The 6468-nt window shown below is 42.4% G+C and overlaps 1 long non-coding RNA gene across 1 annotated transcript; it reads left to right on the forward strand.

The window, feature by feature from the left end:
* The first annotated feature begins 584 nt into the window (after window positions 1-584).
* LOC132828482 (uncharacterized) lies at window positions 585-1191 on the forward strand. Its single transcript, XR_009646126.1, has 2 exons — window positions 585-773; window positions 894-1191. It is a non-coding gene; the product is annotated as an uncharacterized LOC132828482 (long non-coding RNA).
* Window positions 1192-6468: the final 5277 nt, after the last annotated feature.

Below are 6468 nucleotides of genomic sequence, written 5' to 3' on the forward strand. Positions count from 1 at the left end.
TTGATGCTCATATCTTGTGAATGAATTTTAAAATCTCCACATATTTTCTGTCAACAGGAAGTTCTGACCCTCAAGCCTGCCTTTTTCTTAGTAAAACAAACTATGTACCAAAATAGCTGCCGCTGTAGCCTGGTGAGAGGTTTTCACACAGTTAACTAAGCAGAAATAATCCACGTTGCTCCTTTGAAGTGAAGGTGGAGGTGGTTTAGTGGAGGCGATGGAATGTAAGTGCTCACTCGGTTGTTTTGAATCGAGGCCTCATGATGTTCCTCCTTCCCTTCCACCGTTTTCCAGAGATTGCTGTTGGGTGGAGTGGTTTAGAGTTCTATAAACATTCTTCTCTTTGTGGTTCAGTTTTGTTTGGACACATTCCCTTGTGTGTGCCTGTTTTCACCTGATCTTTCTCAGTCTCTGTTCAAATAAAGTTTTTAATACTGCAGTCATTCCTGGCAGTTTTCTTTGGGAGCTGTACAAGTCAGCAATGCAGGGAGGAGTATTACATATGGTTTCTCCATTAGAGAGACCTCAGCAAATAATTCACTTAAGAATGTGGAATAACTGCAGAGTCTGTGGAGAGATGTGTCTGAGGCATTCCTCTACATCTGCGGAATAGCCCTGAGCTAATCTCAGTTTAACAGAGCTATGTCGCAGAAAGACAACTGGGTAACAATCACAGTTCATGTGTGACAAGGAGATGCAGCAGTTAGGAGTTGGATCTGCTGTTGGTGAGTCCATGATCTGTTTATTTCACATTCACCAATTGAAATGATAGGGTAAGTGTTCGATTCACTGATTGTTCTCATTTACAGTGTCAGTAATCCAGGTTTCTCTATCAAATCCCCATACTTTTCAATTCCTGTCTCTGTTTTTCTGCCCTTTCCCCTTCAATACAGCTGGTGGTTGAGTGTTTCCCACAGAATGGAAAAGAACAGCTTGATTCAACCAACACGGCCCATCGTGATTCAACCAACACGGCCCATCGTGAATCCTGGCTGATGGCACTTCCTCTTCCAAGCCGAGGGACATCCAAGATACCAGGCTGTTCATTCCAGTCAAGATCCAGTTGCCCACAACAAGCTAATGCTCTTAAATACTCCTCAGACAACACAACAGAAGCACTAGAGGAGTAAATCTCTTTACATGTTCACATGCCTGAGTTTTAAATGGGAATAAAATTTGAGTTGGAAATAATTTTATTTCTTCCATGTAGTGGCAGAAGTTTTTTTCAAGCAAATGCCATTGTCCTATTTTAGATTTTAAAGGCGTCAGGGGGTATGAAGAGAAAGTGGAAATATGACATTGAGAAGGAGAATCAGCCCAAACCATACTGATTAATGGAATAGATTCAAACAACTCAAGGGTTCACTCCTGCTCCTAGTTTTCTGGTCTTTATTTTTCCTTAACTTCCTCACAGAGGTAATGTCAGTGACACCTCATGGATGTGATGCCTCCTGGAGATTCCGAGCAAAATTCCATTGGGCCTCAGGTGAATTGAGACACCATCATGGACACAATGCAAAGAAGACCATAAGATGTCCTTTTATTTTATTAGATTCCCCTACAGTGTGGAAACAGGCCCTTTGGCCCAACAAGTCCACACCGACCCTCTGAGGAGTAACCCACCCCAGACCCATTTTTCTCTGATTAACGCACCTAACCTATGGGCAATTTAGCATGGCCAATTCACTTAACCTGCACATCTTTGGATTGTGGGAGGAAACTGGAGCACACGGAAGAAACCTACGCAGACACTGGGAGAATGTGCAAACTCCACACAGACAGTCATCCGAGGCTGGAATCGAACCCAGGTCCCTGGTGCTGTGAGGCAGCAGTGCTAACCACTGAGCCACCGTGCCACTTTTCCTGGCCAGATATATCCAGCAGCCAAAATCACAGAGAATAGATGATCATATCATTATTCCATTAATTCTTCTGGGAACCTGCTGAGCACAAATTGTCTGTTTGCTGCTCCACATTAATACCATAAGTTGTAGGAGTAGATGTAGGCCATTCAGCCCATCAGGGCTTTTCTACACTTCAATGAAGTATTGGCTAACACACCAGTGATTGCATTTGATAAGTATTCCATTGACTATGGGGAGCTTTGGAAAAACCTGAGACCACAACAATGCACAAAATCACAAGGTTATATTGCTTACATCTCTGTGCTCTGTCGTCAGTAATGATCTTTGGTACTGACATATGAAGGAAGAGCACATTTCCTTGAATGAGGTGAACAGAATACTGAAATGACTCACAAACTCTCAACATTCGCCTGTACCTGTGTTTTTGTTTTTGCTGCTGTTTATCTATTATTTACTTATCTATGCTATTTAACTCTGTGATCTACCTGTATTGCACACAAGACAAAACTTTTCACTGTGCCTCGGTGCATGTGACAATAAATTCAATTCAATTCAATTCAATTCAATTCAATGTAATTCAGTTTGGTCTGTTCATCCTTAATCCCTCCAAGTCCTGCTTCACCATCTCCATCATCACAGGTGACCTAGAACATCCTTCTATCAGGGTCATGTTGCAGATGAAATGCCAACCTGGATAAATGTATTCCTCCTGAACTTCGATAGGCTTTAGATTATCTAACTGTGCCAACAGTTTCCAATATAACTGCTGGGATCATCCTAGTCTCTTCCTCAAATCCGTCCCCTTTAAACCAGTCTGTGAACATTCAGAAGACTGGTTCAATCCAGGAGTTGGATCCAATAAAAACCTCCAACCCAAATCCTGCTTGGGAGGGGAAATTAGACAGAATTTCCTACTCCTGGCTGTGCATGGTCTCTGAATGCCTTATAGAGGGTGTGAGCATGATGGTGTTGGCTGTGTAGAGGATTGAGTTGCAATCTTGTAAACAATATAAAAATGGACTGTAAAAGCTTCCATAGATATGGTAAAGGAAGCGTTCGGCTAAGATATATGTAGGTCAGTGGCAAAAAAAAGTCAGAAGAATTTGTAATGGGAGATAGAGAAATAGCAGAGAAGCTAAATGATTAATTTGTAGCTGTTTTGACTGAGGAAACTTCAGAAATCTCTTGGAAATCAGGGTCCAAGTGACTAGGAAGAGTAGGAAAGAATTCTTCTCTCTGATTCTTTACCACATAAAGGTCTTGTGACTCTACATCATTAAATACATTTAATGCAGAGATTGACAGATTTTTAATCATTAAAAAAATCAAGGAAAAGGCAGGAAAGTGGAGTTAAAGATTTTCAGACCACCGATAATTTCATTGATAAGTTTTTACAACATATGATTCTGCATTGGCAATGCCATTCAAGGGCTGAGAGGGACTCTCTACATAGATCATCCAACCCTTGGACAAAACTAGCTCAGTGAATGAGGAAGATTTCACTTTTCTGACAGATTTCTTGTGTAAATTTCCCCTTGTTTGATGACTTAGCGTCATGCCACGTGCAATTGTCAATGGGGAGATTAGCTCTATTTTCAGTTTATTCTATATTCTATATTCTGGAATAGGTAAGATCTGGCAGTTTCAGGATGTGTGTACCCAACAGTGAATGGTCCATATGATATCATCACTCTGTTATCCAACAGACTAGCAGAATGTATGGTGTACCAAATTGAATCTATGATCCTTGTGCGTTGAGCAACCGAACAAGATTTTAACCTAATATTGCTGCGTTTTTATGCATCGCCAATAGAGATGAGATCACTATCCCCAGCACACTGTGCACACAGAAAGCAAGTGTGAACCACCTTGCCCAGCATCCAACTGACTGACCAATCTGAAATACAAGGCGAAAGTGGGTACTACAGATGCTGGAGATTAGAATTCAGGTTGGAGTGGTGCTGGAAAAGCACAGCTTTTCAGGCTTTTGCTCAAAATGTTGATTTTCCTGCTCCTCAGATGCTGTCTGACCTGCTGTGCTTTTCCAGCACTACACCAATCTGAAATATAAGGCATTAGAACATAGAACATAAAACATAGAACAATACAACACAGAACAGGCCCTTCAGCCCACGATGTTGTGCCGAACATCTATCCTAGATTAAGCACCTGTCCATGTACCTATCCAATTGCCGCTCAAAGGTCGCCAATGATTCTGACTCTACCACTCCCATGGGCAGCGCATTCCATGCCCCACCACTCTCTGGGTAAAGACCTGGGTAAAGACCCCTGACATCTCCCCTATACCTTCCACCCTTCACCTTAAATTTATGTCCCCTTGTAACACTCTGTTGTACCCGGGGAAAGAGTTTCTGACTGTCTACTCTATCTATTCCTCTGATCATCTTATAAACCTCTATCAAGTCACCCCTCATCCTTCGCCGTTCCAACGAGAAAAGGCCGAGAACTCTCAACCTATCCTCGTACAACCTATTCTCCATTCCAGGCAACGTCCTGGTAAATCTTCTCTGCACCCTCTCCAAAGCTTCCACATCTTTCCTAAAGTGAGGCGACCAGAACTGCACACAGTACTCCAAATGTGGCCTAACCAAAGTCCTGTACAGCTGCAACATCACTTCACGACTCTTGAATTCAATCCCTCTGCTAATGAACGCTAATACACCATAGGCCTTCTTACAAGCTCTATCCACCTGAGTGGCAACTTTCAAAGATCTATGTACATAGACCCCAAGATCCCTCTGTTCCTCCACCTGACTAAGAACCCTACCGTTAACCCTGTATTCCGCATTCTTATTTGTTCTTCCAAAATGGACAACCTCACACTTGGCAGGGTTGAACTCCATCTGCCACTCCTCAGCCCAGCTCTGCATCATATCTAAGTCCCTTTGCAGCCGACAACAGCCCTCCTCACTGTCCACAACTCCACCAATCTTTGTATCATCTGCAAATTTACTGACCCACCCTTCGACTCCCTCATCCAAGTCATTAATAAAAATTACAAACAGCAGAGGACCCAGAACTGATCCCTGCGGAACTCCACTTGTAACTGGACTCCAGGCTGAATATTTACCATCTACCACCACTCTCTGACTTCGACCGGTTAGCCAGTTTTCTATCCAATTGGCCAAATTTCCCTCTATCCCATGCCTCCTGACTTTCCGCATAAGCCTACCATGAGGAACCTTATCAAATGCCTTACTAAAATCCATGTACACTACATCCACTGCTCTATCCTCATCCACATGCTTGGTCACCTCCTCAAAGAATTCAATAAGACTTGTAAGGCAAGACCTACCCTTCATAAATCCGTGCTGGCTGTCTCTAATCAAGCAGTGTCTTTCCAGATACTCATAAATCCTATCCCTCAGTACCCTTTCCATTACTTTGCCTACCACAGAAGTAAGACTAACTGGCCTGTAATTCCTGGGGTTATCCCTATTCCCTTTTTTGAACAGGGGCACAACATTCGCTACTCTCCAGTCCCCTGGTACCAACCCCGTTGACAGTGAAGACGAAAAGATCATTGCCAACGGTACTGCAATTTCCTCTCTTGCTTCCCACATAATCCTAGGATATATCCCGTCAGGCCCGGGGGACTTGTCTATCCTCAAGTTGTTCAAAATGTCCAACACATCTTCCTTCCTAACAAGTATCTCTTCTAGCTTACCAGTCCGTTTCACACTCTCCTCTTCAACAATACGGTCCCTCTCGTTCGTAAATACTGAAGAAAAGAATACGGTCCCTCTCGTTCGTAAATACTGAAGAAAAGGATACTTTTCCTCAAAGACAGAAGTACACGATGAGCAAGAAATAAAGAGGAATCAAAACTGTGCACTGTGTACAAATCCACTTCATAGTCGGATACCAGCAAAAATTTCTCGAATAGGCAATTTGCCCAGACCATTCAGAAACTTTACAGAAACTTTGCTGATTACGGTGCTACATTTTAAGGAACAGAAGGCATTCAGACCAAAGTAAAGCACATCAATCCTCCATTATGAGAGTGAGAAAGAACATTCTGATGATGATGTTTGTGCAATGATGTTAAGTGAGAGCAACCAGCAGCAACACAAAACCGTTATCAGCAAGTGCAACAGGGAACAACATGAATCTCTCAAAATGGGTTGATAGTCTACAGAACATGATTAGTTATTAACTCCTGAAGTATTACACTAAAACTTGGAAGTTAGTATAATTATTATCCAATTGACCATGTGTGTCTCTTTGCAACCATGCAAATCCATTTAGAATAATTTTTGATCTTTGGAAAAGTGGGATGTTACGTTATGTCTCACATCAGTGTGTCAGTCTACCTTTAATGGACAGTGTATTGGTCCACATTTAAGGGAAATACTCATGATGCCATCACTGACCTGACAGTATAACCATCTCAGGCTGCATCTTAATGTGGATCACTTGAAGCATGAGGTACTCCCAGAAGCATACTGCTCCATGTTGCTCACTGAGTCAACACTGACCCAGTTACTATGTGTTTTAGAACAATGTTAGCGGCAATAAAGCATCTGTTGGATTCTTCGATGCCATGATATGTGTATCTCGTTTTCGTGTTACGAGGGATAAC

This window comes from Hemiscyllium ocellatum, chromosome 26, assembly GCF_020745735.1.
Source record: "Hemiscyllium ocellatum isolate sHemOce1 chromosome 26, sHemOce1.pat.X.cur, whole genome shotgun sequence".
NCBI classification, from domain to species: Eukaryota; Metazoa; Chordata; class Chondrichthyes; order Orectolobiformes; family Hemiscylliidae; genus Hemiscyllium; species Hemiscyllium ocellatum.